Below are 15,418 nucleotides of genomic sequence, written 5' to 3'. Positions count from 1 at the left end.
TGATGTGAAACAGGAGTGAGGAGAGATGGTATCTTTGCTTTCTTCTTCCTCTTGGGGGAGTAGCAAGCCGTTCACTGATAAGTACTCAGCTGAAATTTTGTTCTTTTGATCTGTTTGCAAATGTCCTTGATCACGTGTTCCTTTCTGTTGTTTAGTTTGCTAAGAGGTTTTTTTCCTCTTTCTTTCATATCCGTTTACAGTAGATGTGAAGTTTCATTAAGTATTCTTTTTTCATCAATTGATGTGATCCTGAGCCTGAGCCTCTTCAGACTGTTAATCTTAACGGTTCATTTTCAGATACTGGCCAACCTTGCATTCCTGGGATAAATCCCACCCGCTCTGGTTCTTTTTTCATGCCACTGTGTCACCCGCTCTGGTTCTTTTTTCATGCCACTGTGTTTGAAAGGCTAACACTTTGCCCTGCAGCGTTCTTTTCTTGCACCCTCTCTGTCTGCTTTCGGAGTCTGGCAATGCTGGCTTGTCCAAGGGCTTCCAGGTGTGGCTATTACCGATGGTCCTGCCATGAACTGGTTTGATGTCTCTGGGGCACAAACGTGCAGATCCACAGAGGAAGTCTGAATGACTGCTCTGAAGAAACTTGACCACAACATCATGTGTGGCGGATACTGCTGGTGCCCAGCTGCTGGTCCCTGTGCCTTTCCTCCGTTGGAGGAATGCACAGACCCACACCCCTTCGGCCGGAGGTGACCAGATGGTCTGGTGCTGGCCAATGAGATTCAGATGGAAGTCTTTGGAGTTGAGTTTCTAGAAAAGGGTTAGTGATGCTGATTAAAGTGACAGACTCCACTGGAAACAGCTTGTTTCCCTCCTGCCTTCTCTCTGGAATCCCTGCTGATGTCTGGGCGTGGAGGGTCACCTTTAACTATGAGCATGAATGCCCCTCTCCAAGGACGAGGCAGGGGAGCCCCTGGCTGGCTCGTGGTGGCCTGGGACTGTCTGTCTCTGGACTGGTGACCTGGGACAGTGGTCTCCATATCATTTGCTCACCTACCTGCCACCAGGTGCTGCTCCCTGAGGCCAAAGGCAGAATCCAGAGAGCTGGCCCACCTGGCTCCACTGTTTCTCTGAATATCTCCTGGGACAGTGTTCTGCAGCAGAGAGGAATTTGTTCAGAAAGGAATGTGAAGGCCATCTTGCGTCTGACCATCTCTAACAAAGACACCAGTGCTGAGAGGGGCTCAGGGTGGCATGGCGTTGGCTCCAGGACCTGCAGGACTAGGCCTGTACATGCTGATGCATCCCATCCACCTCCAGGGATCTCGCCAACCCCAATTACATCGCATTGAAAAGAAATCTATCTCCGTCCTCATAAGGTTAATGTGAGGGTATGCAAAAGCTTATCTTCCTCCGTTTCATAAGCCTTATTTCAGTGGAAAATCAATATGTTGTGACTTGAATTGGTATTAATTATCCTCATTGGAAAATGGTAAATTTAGCAAAATACATTGGATTTCTGTTTAAAAATATTGCCTGAAGTTCTGCCATGTGGCAAACACCAAGCTTAAAGGGGCCAGACAGTCAGGCCCTGCCCACCCTCACAGCCTCACAGCCCAGAGGTGGACACACAGGGGACCCAGCACGCTGAGCCAAGGAGAACTGAGTCGAGATCGTGGAAAACAAAAGATTATGTCTTACACTGTTGTCTCCCTGGAGACTCCTGTGCAAAGCAGCCTACATGCACAGACGGAGTCTGCTCTGGGCCCAACAGACACAAAGCTACTTCTCAACATCATTTTAAAGATACAGAGAACCCAGTGGAGAAATGATAATACTAGGAAAATCTGAGAAATGCCACGAAGTCTCTGGAAATCATGTTTCAACCTTAGAAAGGAAGCACATATTCTCGGAGCACTTGCTAAATGTGGGTTTATCCTCACAGTCCTAAGTGCATTTGAAAAATGGAAATATCCTGGTTGATTTTTGTTCCAACTTTGTTTTCTCCACATTCTGACATTTTCTTCTGATTTCTAGAAATGTGGGTGCTGGCTGCAAACCCAGATATTTCTTCTGCTCAATGAATGCTCGTCTTTTTTCCTCCTAAAGAATTGATATTGAAATGTACACCATCAGGGGTGATGGGATTAAAGAATTTAATGAATTACAGAAGTATTCTATTAAGGACTAGAGATCATTCTTATAAACCATGAATTAATTTTTATGAATTAGGTCCAAAGAGCTTAAGTAAAATACAGCTAATATTTCATAAGTAATTTCAGCCCTCTTTAATAGTACAAGTCTCTGGTGTGTAATATTTAGGTAATGATTATCATAAAATAGACATCTTTTGAGGGCAATTATGTGTTCTCCGTACCTCTTTGTGAGGGAGCTGGGAGGAGGATGTCATTACATTTGACAGTATATTTATCTCCCCTAATATGCATGATATTCGGATGGAAATGTGGTTATCTTCCTCTATAGGAGGGTAATTCTGGGAGCCCTGAATACCAATCATGTCCCCAAACCTGCTCAGACGTGAAAAACAGCACAGCCAGACTCTCACAGTACAGGCTGTTCCTGGGGATAGGGAGTCGCTGGTTTGGTTGATGAACACAGAGGGCTGTCTTCCTGGGGAGGGGGTAGGCCCCAGCAAGGGGAGAGATGGCTTACATCAGGGAAGTGGTGAACACATTTCAAGGTGAGGGTGAGACTCCTCTGGGTTTGTGTTTTCAAGGAGAGTAGGATGACTGAAACAGGCCCCCAGGGAGGCCGTGAGCTCCATCCCCTGCACCTGTTCTGTCATTTTTGTTCTAGAACTGATGGTCATGGTAGTGGTGGTGCGGGTGGGGGTGGAGATGGTGGTGGTGGTAGTTGTGGTGAAGGTGTTAGTGGTGGTGGTGGAGGTGGTGGAGGTGGAGGTGGAGGTGGTAGAGGTGGTAGAGGTGGAGGTGGAGGTGGAAAAGGTGGAGGTGAAGGTGGAGGTGGTCGAAGTGGTGGTGGAGGTGATGGAGGTGGAGGTGGAGGTGGTGGAGGTGGTGGTGGAGGTGGAGGTGGAGGTAGTGGAAGTGGTGGTAGAGGTGGTGGAGGTCGAAGTGGTGGTGGTGAAGGTGGTGAAGGTGGTGGTAGAGGTGGTAGAGGTGGTGAAGATGGTGGTAGAGGTGGTGAAGGTGGAAGTGGTGGTGGTCATGGTAGCGGTGGAGGTAGAGGTGGTGGTGGTGGAGGTGGAGGTGGTGGTGGAGGTGGTGGTGGAGGTGGTAGAGGTGGTAGAGGTGGAGGTGGAGGTGGTAGTGGAGGTGGTGGAGGTGGTAGAGGTGGAGGTGGAGATGGAGGAGGTGGAGGTGGAGGTAGAGGTGGTGGTGGAGGAAGTGGAAGTGGTGGTAGAGGTGGTAAGGTGGTGGTGGAGGTGGAGGTGGAGGTGGTAGTGGAGGTGGTGGAGGTGGTAGAGGTGGAGGTGGAGGTGGAGGAGGTGGAGGTGGAGGTAGAGGTGGTGGTGGAGGTAGTGGAAGTGGTGGTAGAGGTGGTGGAGGTGGTGGTGGAGGTGGAGGTGGAGGTAGTGGAAGTGGTGGTAGAGGTGGTGGAGGTGGAAGTGGTGGTGGTGATGGTAGCAGTGGAGGTAGAGGTGGTGGTGGTAGAGGTGGAGGTGGTGGTGGAGGTGGTAGAGGTGGTAGAAGTGGTGGTAGAGGTGATGGAGGTGGTGGTGGAGGTGGTAGAGGTGGTGGAAGTGGTGGTAGAGGTGATGGAGGTGGTGGTGGAGGTGGAGGTGGAAGTGGTGGAAGTGGTGGTGATAGAGGTGGTGAAGGTGGTGGTAAAGGTGGTAGAGGTGGTGAAGGTGGTAGTAGAGGTGGTGAAGGTGGAAGTGGTGGTGGTGGTGGAGGTGGTAGAGGTGGTGGAGGTGGAGGTGGTGTTGGTAGTGATTTGTAGTGGAGATGGAGGTGGTGGTAGAGGTGGTGGAGGTGGTGGTGGAGGTGGAGGTGGAGGAGGTGGAAGTGGTGCTGGTAGAGGTGGTGAAGGTGGTGGTGAAGGTGGAAGTGGTGGTGGTGGTTGTGGTGGTGGAGGTGGTAGAGGTGGTGGAGGTGGAGGTGGTGTTGGTGGTGATTTGTAGTGGAGGTGGAGGTGGTGGTAGAGGTGGTGGAGGTGGTGGTGGAGGTGGAGGTGGAAGTGGTGGAAGTGGTGGTGATAGAGGTGGTGAAGGTGGTGGTAAAGGTGGTAGAGGTGGTGAAGGTGGTAGTAGAGGTGGTGAAGGTGGAAGTGGTGGTGGTGGTTGTGGTGGTGGAGGTGGTAGAGGTGGTGGAGGTGGAGGTGGTGTTGGTGGTGATTTGTAGTGGAGATGGAGGTGGTGGTAGAGGTGGTGGTGGTGGTGGTGATGGAGTTGTTGTTGGTGGTGGTTGTGGTGGAGATGGAGGTGTTGGTAGAGGAGGAAGTGGTGGTGGTGGTGATAGCAATTTGCATTGCTGTTGTGTCTTTAGGCTTTCACACCAGCCTTGGAATATTTTATCTGCACCTTCCAATATTCCAATGGGACAAAGATACTCTGGTTTTTTTTTTCTCATTAATGGAGAGAAAAATCAAAGCTTAAAGCATAATCCAGTTAGTGTATGATGAAATCAGAACCCTGAACCCCAAATCCATAGTATAAATCAGATGTGGGGACTGTGTCTGAAACATGATTTCAACTCCAGGGATCGACTCTGTGTGTGTCCTGGGTTCTGTTGTCCCAATTCAGCTGTCATGTTCAAGAGGCCTGTACATAAAAGTACTGGGCCATCTCGTGGCTCAGAAATGTTCTGATTTCAGCTAATGGGATCATGAAGTCAGTTATCCAGTTGTGAAAACATGGGAGTAGAAAAAAAAATAAGTAAATTTTTGTTTGTTTGTTTGTTTTGTTGGTATGTTGTTTTTTCGAAATTCAGAAGAGAAGGCCTACAGAGTCTGCAAAGCTAAATATTTCACTTTCTAGACTTTGGTAGTCAGGAGAAGCATTAGGGCATAGTCTGGACCAGTGAGACGCAAGAGTCGGTCTCTGGCAACAATTTTCCATCCCTTATAAAGAGTAGAAGCCCAAAGGAAACAAAGTCCTTCACCCTTCATCTTTCTTCCTGTCTAGCATTTGGACCTCGTGGCTGGAAGTGCAGCCACCATCTTGTGACTAGGAGGCAGTGACCTGTAGGACAAGGTCTATGGAGGTAGAGAGACACTGGCCAGGTTGCTGAACCCAGACCAGTGGCCACTGACCTCTGCCCGTCCAAACCCGTTCATTGAGGTTCTTACTAAGCCGATGTTCTGAACTGATGTAGTGTACATCACACCATTTCCTAGCCTGTTTTTTTTTTTTTTGATGACAGAGTAAGGGTGATATGCCAGATATGAAGGAAGACGCTGCAAAAGGCGCTAAGTATAATTCCTTGTCTTAATTCCAAAAAATTATTCAAAATTCACTTCTATTTCTCCTGCCATCGGATTTGTTTCTTCAGCATGTCCTGTGAATACCTGCCGCCTATATGGTGGTGATGTGCCTTGTCCAGTGTTTGATCCACAATGCCACCAGAGGGGAGGGTGGAACTTTCTGTCCTAGGAGGCCCAGACCAAATGACACATCCCCCCCTTGTGTATATTGAGTGTGCTCTGTACCTACTTTTACACTGTAACCCGAGTCCCCCTCAGGCCCCGTTAATAGTGAAGATTCGGTTCCATGAGCTCATGGTGCAGCACCCCCTACATCCCACCCCCCTCACAGCCTCCACACCCCATTCCTGGGAGTTGCTGGGGTGTTTCTCAGGGGGTCTGGAGCAGTCCTTTTTCCCCCTAAGCTCCACCCCTTGACTGTAATAATGCCAGCGGCTCTGACCCGCCCCGCTCCGTGTGCTGGCAGGGCCACTGTGAGCTCAGGCTGGCTCCTGGGGCTGCCGCTGGGCCAGGCCAGGCTGAGCCACAGGCGCACACAGAGAGTGCCCTTTGTCACCTCTACCCAACACCAAGTGTAGACTCAGGTGGGGACCTGTATGTACCCCAAAAATGAACACGTGCACATAGTGGGCAGTAAAGCAGATAAAATTTCAAATAAATTTTAAAACAATGGTACAAAATGATGGAACTAGTGAAGGCCTTGTTGGATTCCAGGAGCTCCGCTCCTCTTTCCCGTCCCAGAAGCACTCCAACCCCACCCTGTGTGGGCCCAGGGCGGCAGGGCCTGTCCCCATTCTGGGGTGAGTCCCGGTGGTGAAGCCAGTTAGATGGGTCACTCACGGTATGCGTGAGTGACAGCACCTGCCCGGGAGGCGGAGCTGCAGCGGGGAAGACCGTGGGAAGCCAGTCAGGGCAGGCTGCAGGCAGCAAGTCCTCAGTGTGTCAGGAGTGTCAGGTGGCCCACGGACAGCAGGGTACCCCCACACAGGCACTGGACACCAGGTTTCCTGCTCCAAACGTAATGATCACTTATAACCATTGTGTCATGGATTACTTTTGAAGCAGTTAATGATTTAAAAAAATAAGTTCCCATTTTAATAATATTCAGTTTCAGTAAAATTGTCTGTATGGGAACTGCAGTTTGCACTTATCAAATAAAAAATCTATGAGTTTGCACTCAATTCCACATCTCTAGGAGGGTGCTCTTGAAGCTGCAGGGTAGTAATTCTGGGTGTGGCAGGGCTCCATGCATGTGTGTTAACCCACAGGGGATACGGTGTGCTCAACTGAGGTTCACAGACACTGCTGTGCTCCACTGTCCTACAGTGACCACCGAGGACTGGTAGAGCCATGGTCTTGTTGGGAGGGGTCCCGCTTTTCTTGCAGACAGTGGTCACAGGAAGCAGACTGCAGTTGGTTTTATTATTGCCTCCACACTGACCACAAAAAGCACAGCCTTGTATCTGCCACTGGGTGGGCAGCTCCACCTCTTGGCCCTCGACTAGACCTGATGATCCACTGGCCACTTCGAGGTCCTGGGAGCAGCTGTCCTGAGGTCAAGGCCACTGTGACTGGGGGAGAGTGGGAAGGAGCGTGGTATCCTGAGGATTCTGGAAGCCTCACAAGGACTCAGTCCTGTCTTGGGTGTGTCCAAGAGATACTGTCTGTTCCTTCTTGGGGAAGTCAGGGTACTCAAGTGCTTCTGAAACACCAGAGAGCACCAGGGCGGGACAGAGAGGGACAAGAAAAGCCTCCTGGCCCAGTAAGCTGGTGCGCCTGCATTCTTCTCACCAGACCTGTTATAGGACCCTAATAAAACTACAGGAGCGGCGGGCATGGTGGCCCACGCCTGTAATCCCAGCGACTTGGAGAGAGGCGGACAATTGTAAGTTTGAGGTCAGCCTCTGAAACTTAGTGAGACCTTGTTTCAAAATAAAATATAAAAAGGGCTGGGAATGTAGCTCAGTAGTTAATGGCCCTGGGTCAGTCCCCAGTACTACCCCCACCCCTCCGGGAAAAAAAAAATCCTGCTTTGACAGAAGCAGAATGTTTGCACAAGGTGAAATTGTTACCGGGGAGGAAGTTAAATAAACCCTCTACAGGCTGGGGCTGGGGCTCAGTGGTAGAGCACTTGTCTGGCATGCGTGAGGCACTGGGTTTGATTCTCAGCACCGCTTATAAATAAAATAAAGGCCCATCGACTATTAAAACAGTGAAAATAAACCCTTTAGCTTCATTTTTCTTTGTCCATTTAAGGATCAGCAAGGTTTGGAGGTCACAGCTGGACAGTACATTGTTAGTCTGCACTGGCTCTGCTGTAGGTCACCTCTGACGTGGGAGTATGAGGATGGTCACCGGGTTACTCTCAGAGACTCGGGCTGCTTGGATGAAGATGCCCTCTTCACTGGTGCCTGTGGCTGTCCACTGGGCAGGTGGAATGGGACAAAAGGCTTGGCACCTCTGTCTTTATACTCTGCCTGTGCCCTTTGCTGCCTTAGCGTAGGTCAGAGTCACTGAGCTCCACATGTGGACATGCTGCCTGCTGTGGGAGCTGGTGTGTTCCTTCTACCCCACCCTGTGCCTTCCTGGCACCCACAGCAGCCCAGGCACCGACAGTCCTTCAACCCTGTCACCAGGCCTCAGTGGAGCCATGAAGACAGGAGGTTTGTACAGGACAGTGGTGCCAGCTGTAAGAGTCACTCAGTGGACCCCAGGATACGTTGGCTGTGCACACTTAGTGGTCTGAGTCTGTTGCAAAAGAAACATCTTTTGAAACTCTGTCCCTGGCCAGTGGGAAAGGACGGAACTCTACTACCCCAGCAAGTGAGCCAAAGCCCCAGCTGCCTTTGCTCAGGGAGCAGCCTGCCCCCGTCAGTGCTGCCTCCCTTCCACTGAAACCCCCGTGCAAACCTTGCCTGTAATTGGTGCCAGTGGCTGGGTCTCATTTCCCCCTCGGTGGGTCAGAAGCCATCCTCTGCAGCAGCGCCTGTGTTCCCACCATGCTAGTGCCGAGACCCCAGGTCTGGCTGCTTCCAGACTCAGCCTGCTCTCACCTGGGAGGCCCACCTCTTGGGTGGAAGCAACAGGCTCTCTTGCCCTCTGGCTTCTGGTGGGGCTGGCAGTGGGAGCCCGGGCACGATTTGGGAGGATGTAGTAATTCTCCAGTGCTGCAACTCCTACCCTGCGTGGGGCACTTCAGGAGGGCTCAGCTCTTGCCTCCCCAAGCCAGCATCATGCTGTCCCCTGGTCCCTTTAGACATGGGTGGTGACATAACCATCTTGCTCCTGGTGGTATTGGCACCCCTGGTATTGCCCTTAGCCCTGCTCCTCTTCCAAGTGACCTCCCCATGAAGGTGCTGCCTGGGGACGTTGGTCAGGGAGCTGTCATTCTGCCACTCTGCCTGATAAAATAGTCAACTATTTCTCCTGGGTTGCTCCAGTGCCTCCTTGTTAGCAGGTGCTCTCCCTAACCTTACTCAAAGGCGCTAATTAGAATATCAATGACCTTCTAAGTCTTTGTGGATTCTATCATAATGTTAGATTCCTTAGAAGCTCCACTTTTCTCTCCCCTGACAAGTTACCGCCAAATCCTACTACAGGTCTTATGCCGAGCCAATCACTTCTGAGACGCCCCCTTCTCTATTCTGTCCGATGCAATCTCCCCTCCGACCTGGAGGCGATAGATAGCCCTGGTGGGGCAGTCCCTCCTCACTCTTAAAACCTGAGGCCACCTCTGGTCTTCCGTTTCTCCCGAAGGCCTCTGGTATGAGACAATCCTCTGCTCCGGGGGGCCCTTGCTCCTGCCTGCGGCAGAGCCGGAGCCAGGCTCTCTCCTCTGCCCAAAGGTCCACATCACCAGCAACAGCTCCTGTCCTGGCAGCGGGTGACTGCGGGTGTAGACAGTTTTAACCCAAATGGTTAACAAGGAGAGGGTTGGAGATAAGACATTCTAGAACAAATTAGTCACAGCTCTTGAGTCTTCAAATAAAATTGCTTTGTGTGTGGTTCTCTCTAGACTCTATGGGCTTACCCATGGCAGCACGGGTCTTGACCAGAGAGCAGGTTCACAGTGCGCTCCAGGGACACTGAATCAACGCCAGGTAGGGGTGCCCGTGGCTGAGTCTGGGGCCAGCCAGCATATTTAGCACAGCTCCCTTGCTCACTGTTGGCCGACCTTGGCTGGGCAGCATGTGAGTGTGCGCGGGGCTGGCCTTTGGTCTCCACGCTGTGCTGTTCCTGGGGTCCATTCCCAGCTGACGTCTGGAAGTACCCGCCTTTTGAAAGCTACTTTAGTTGGTTTGTGCTGCTATAAAAGACAAGACCACACCTGGGTGGCCTGCCACAGGAAAGTGCTCCCTCCCTCACAGCCCTGGAGGCTGCAAGCCCAGGTGTGGGCAGGGCTGGTCCCTCCTGAGGTCTTGCCAGGGTGGCCTCCTCCCTGTGTGTTCACACGACTTTTTGTCTCTGCACATGAAACCTTGGTGTCGTCCTATGACAACAGTCCTGTTGGATTACAACCCCACCCTAAAGGTTTCATTTCATTTAATTACCTCCTTAAAGGCCTCATACAAGAATAGTCACATGAGGTTTGGGGTTTAGCATATGAATTTGTGGGAGACACCATTCAGGCTATCATAAAAGTTCATGCTTGCTGTTCTTGCTGGTCAGGTTGGGCCCTATAGGTTGGGCCTCAGCAGCCAGCAGCACCGCAACCTCAGATTCGCCTGCTTTTCCCTCACTGTGTTTGGATAGTTCTGGCTGGTTCTGGATGGTTTGGTTGGTGTGGCTGGCTCACCAGGGCAGCTCTCTCACCAGGCCACACTGACTTAGTGTAGGGAGGTCTCTGCAGCAGCCCAAGCCCCTGGTCAGGGCAGGGGGGATGTGAAGGCGCACACTGGCCCCCTACCCTCTGGCCCCGAAGCCATGCATCCACCTGTGCTCACTCTCCACGGGCCATAACTGGTCTTGTGGTGCTGCCCACCCGCAGAGCGCTGAACAGTGGTCACTGCAGCATCTCAAAGGAAAGAGCAGAATGTTGGTGTGGGCAGGAAAGCCTGTCACTGTGTCCCGCACGAGGACAACAGCTGTATTGTCGTCCTTCCTGGGCATCCAGTGGCAGGCACTAGAGTAAATAATGCACATGCACTCTTCAGAGTTCAGTCAGCACTAAAACTCTGGAAGAAATGATTGGTTCCTCGTGGTGAAGAACTGTTATCCCCAAGTTCTGGAAAAACAAGTTTTCCCAGGAGGAACAGAAGGAAGGCCAGTCTGTGACACACGAGGAATCGGGTTTGGGAGGTGACTGTGGTCATTTTGCAGAGGAAGCTCAGGCTGTCCTCAGGAGCTGGAGGATGGGGGGCCACTTTCCAGGACCTGGAATGTGGGGAGCTGGCGACCATCACACTGGTGGCTGGTGGTCGGTGAGGAGCTCCCTGGGGTGGGCGATGGCACATGCATCTCTGGCTTGCGTTGGGTTTTGTGATTTTCCATGCCAGCAGGGCAGCTCCCTGAGGTTCTACCCGATCTCCAGCCGAGGTCCTTTTTAGTGGACAGAAAAGCTCTGTGTCAGTTTTGTGGGTGGCAGACAGGCGTGGCAGGCAGGCAGCCACACAGGGAAGCCAGACTGGGAGTGATGCGTTGGGCTGACTCCCAAAACAAAGGAGTAGAGGGGAGAGAGACGAAAATCATCCACTTCAAATAAATCAGAGGGGTGGCCCTCATCGGGGTTGTGTGCCCCCGGCCCTCAGGAACATGTTGAACTTCTGCTACGCTGTGGGATTTGGCGCTGACCATTGTGTGTGTACCAGAAATCTGGGGGGTTCTGGGTCTTCAGGCAGGAGGTCCGGGCTGTATGAACAATGTAAGTAACCAATGTGGCGTGTCCTTAGGGATGAAGATGGTGGTTCCTTTCAGTTACATATTTTTTCTGAGATGGATAAATGGTGTGAATAGGTTTTCTCTATTCAGAGTGTCTTATTTGACTTTTGCAACTAAAATAGTGGACCTGAGATTGGGTCATTTGTTTATTTTTTATGTTTTTTAATTTAATTGATTTTATTATTTTTTTAAATACATGACAGTAGAATGCATTACAATTCTTATTACACATATAGAGCAGAATTTTTCGTATCTTTGTATATAAAGCATGTAAAGTATGTTCATGCCAATTCATGTCTTTATACATGTACTTTGTTTTTTTTTGCATTACAATTCTTTTTACATATATATACCACAATTTTTCACATCTTTTTGTATATAAAGTATGTTGACACTCAATTCGTGTCTTCATACATGTACTTTGGATAATGATGTCCATCACATTCCACCATCCTTGCTAATCCCCTGCCCCCTCCCTTTCCCTCCCATCCCTCTTCCCTATCTAGAATTCATCTATTCCTCCCATGCTCTCCCTCCCTACCCTACTATGAATCAGCCTCCTTGTATCAGAGAAAACATTTGGCATTTGTTTTTTTGAGATTGGCTAACTTCACTTAGCATTATCTTCTCCAATGCCACCCATTTACCTGCAAATGCCATGTTTTTATTCTCTTTTATTGCTGAGTAAAATTCCATTGTGTATATATGCCACATTTTTTTAATCTATTCATCCACTGAAGGGCATCTAGGTTGGCTCCACAGTTTAGCTATTGTGAATTGTGCTGCCTTAAACATTGAGGTGGCTGTGTCACTGTAGCATGCTGTGTTTAAGTTTTTTGGTATATACAGAGGAATGGGATAGCTGGGTCAAATGGTCGTCCCATTCCCAGATTTCCAAGGAATTTCCATCCTGCTTTCCATATTGGCTTCAAGAGATTGGGTCATCTGTAATGAATAGAGATTTACTTCTCACAGTTCCTAAGGTGGGGAAGTCCAAAGTCAAGGGAGGGTGGCATCTGGCAAGGGCTTTCTTGTGGACTCATCCTGTGGCAGAAGGTGGAGGGAGAGTGAAGTGGGGGTGCAGGCTGGACCCCCATTTCTTCACAAACCCATTCCTGTGGTGATTAATTCCTTCACTCTGCCTTGAAGGTGGACTCACTTCTCTTCAGGTGTCACCTCTCAACACCATGGCTTTGGGGTTGAGCTTACAACACATTGTTTTTGGGAACAATTCAAACCACAGCACAGGAAGAGGCTCCCCCTCATTGCGGCTGTCCAATCTTCAATAGCAGACTTTTGCAACTACAACAGTGGACCTGAGATTGGGTCATTTGTCGCCCCCCTTATCGAGCATCCTGCCTTTTTCCGGGGAGGTGCCTACTGCTGCTTCTGCTCCCGTGTGTCACCTTTCTTGGTAGGTGGAGCCACTCTAACTTCAGTTATTGTTATATTTATTTTAAAGAGCGTTTTCCCTTACTAGCAAAAGAAACATTTTCAATAGCAAATTAAAGAAAAATTCAAATAACTTCATTATGATCAAGCAGATAAAATGGTCTATACCAGTGGTTTTTCAAAAAGCATTTTGGCTTTGGAGTCTTCTTGCCATGCCCCCCCCCCCCCCCAATCCCCTTGTAAGAGAAATTTTACCTGGAACTTCAACAAGGACCACAGAAAAGAGCCTCTGGCCTGAGCACTCTTCCTTCTGTTTCCCATGTGGGGTGGAGGTGGCCAGTGGCACACCTACAGAGGAGGGTCCTGAGGTCCCTTTGTGGCTCCCTGGCCTCAGGAACAAGCCGCTGGGTTCTGGCTCCATGGTGTTCTGGAACGTTCTGGCAGCAGGTCAGACCACTCTGGGACACCCTGATGCAGGGTGAGGAGAGGTCAGCCTGGGAGAGCGGGATGATCCATCACTGAAGGGGATGATGGGGTTAAGAGCATTCTTGGTGAGGTTGTGTCTACAAAGTAATAAGCTGTCAGAGTGGCTCTGATTTAGGAGGGGTGTGTGCAAAGATCTTGTTTTGCCAGGGTTAGACCCGTGAAGTGAGGTGGGATAGTGAAACATGTTTCTCCTTTTTTTTTTTATTATTATAACAATAAAAAGTCTTAGAGTCTGAATTATGTATCTCCCCTTTACTAGTAATTAAGTAATTCATTAGTGAAGGAAAAGAATTAATCTCCAATCTGAACAACATATACTAAAACCACTCTGCTGTTGAAGGCGTGTTTGAGGAGAGACATTCATTTCAATAACATTTTACATTATTCGTTTGTATTTTTTTTAAAGTAAATGGGACTTATTTTTAAAGCAGATTTGGGTTTATAGAAAACTGGTGTGTACAGAGCTCCCCATACCCCCTCCGTTCCCCACCCTGACTCACTTCCCCTGTTATTAACATCCTGCATAGTAGAGGACAGCTGTGAACAATTGATGAGACAAGAACCGATGGTTGCTATTAACTAAAATGCATACCTAAGTTAGTGTTCCCCCTGTGTTGTCACAGTCTATGGGTTTTGACAAAGGTATTGCGTCATGTATCTACCATGTTTCATAGGGAATGTTTCACTGCCCTGTAAACCCCTATACTCTCGCTTCTCATCCTTTACCCATCCCTCACCCCCATGGAGAAACTGATTTTTTTTTTTTTTTTTAATTCTCTTAGCTGTCTCCTCCATAGTCTGCCTTTTCCAGAATGCCCTGCAGTTGGGAGCAGGCAGGACTGGTCTTCTCATCTTGCCTTCTTGCAGTCAGCAATAAGCATTCAAAGCTCCTTATGTGGTTCTGTGGCCTGAGAACTTGTGTCTTTTTATCACTGAAGAATATTCCACTGCGTGTGATAGCTCTGCTGCTTATCCATTTACCCACCCCAGGGCATCTTGGTTACTTCCACATTTCAGTGGTTATGAATAAAGCTGATGTAAATATTCAGGTCAGGCTTTGTGAGGATATAAGTTTTCAACTCCTTAGGGTAAATAACAAGGAGCACAAAAGCTAGGTTGTATGGTGAGAATTTGTTTAATTTTTTAAGAAACTCCCAAACTAGACTTCAAAATGGCTATTTTTAATATTTTGCTGTTGTTGTTGTTGTTTTCCTGCTTACAACACTGGTCTCCATCTTTTTTGGTAGTTAATTGCTTGTTACACTTATCTTCTTTTAATAGAATCTTCTATTAATTCTCTTACCTATATTCTGCTTTCTTAAAAATATATATTTTTAATTTTAAAAGTAACAAGTAAATTGAGAATTCAATTTTTTGTACATACTAATTTATTTTTAAATAAATCTAAAATTTAATTTTAAAATTCAATTTTTAAGATGCTGTTTCACAAGAGCTTTCCAGGACGCTGGGCAGCACTTGCTATTATTTTTTGCTTTGTCTTAGCTTATGTACCTTGTTAGGGAAAGACCACAATAGTAGAAATGTCCAGCTCTCTGTGCGTAACAAGATTGTCACAACCAAGTCCCCAGAGTCACATTTTGGCGGCTAAAACTATGTCTAGACTTCAGGGCTCCAGTTTGGTTTTTTGATACTTTATCAATTAAACGCCCTGGCTTTCCAAAAGGGAGGCTATCAAAGGTATGTATATATTTTGTTGAATGCCTGATTCCAGATCAGAGCGAAGTTCCATTTCAGTCTGATAAAGTCTTATCAGGCAGAGAGAAACAGAGCAAGCAGGAAATTTGAATGATGAGATTAGTTCACTTCTGAGGGCTTCCTAATGATTAGCCTCCTCTTTGAAAAGTGTTGGTGATGGGGCTCAACCCTCCTTGATCAGTGGCTGTGATCTGCTCTGCTGCCAGCAGGCATGGCTTGCACTGGGAGACCCGCACGTAGGTGCTCAGCCTTCAGGGCCTGCGGGCCTCCTTTGGAACTCTTTAGGGATTGAGTCTTTTTTTTTTTTTTTTTAAGGCAAGTTTGGGCCTGGTGGTGAATACATACAAAGAACGTTCAGCAAATTGTTCGATTGAGGGAAAATAATAAAAACTATGGATTTTATATCATCAGGTCTCAATGAGCTAAATCAGCGAAGTCAGAAAATAGACCAGAGTGCACCCACAGAATTGGAGCTTTTGAGGAGTCTAGTTCTGAGGACAAAGCCAGGCAGCCAGGCGACAGGTGGCCTGAGGAGCTCACAGCATGATGTGACATTGGGAAAATGGAACTGGAGAATTCCCTCCGG

The sequence above is a fragment of the Ictidomys tridecemlineatus genome, chromosome 6 (assembly GCF_052094955.1).
Source record: "Ictidomys tridecemlineatus isolate mIctTri1 chromosome 6, mIctTri1.hap1, whole genome shotgun sequence".
Lineage (NCBI taxonomy): Eukaryota > Metazoa > Chordata > Mammalia > Rodentia > Sciuridae > Ictidomys > Ictidomys tridecemlineatus.
The sequence above is the reverse complement of the archived record's forward strand: the minus strand, read 5'-3'. Positions refer to the sequence as shown.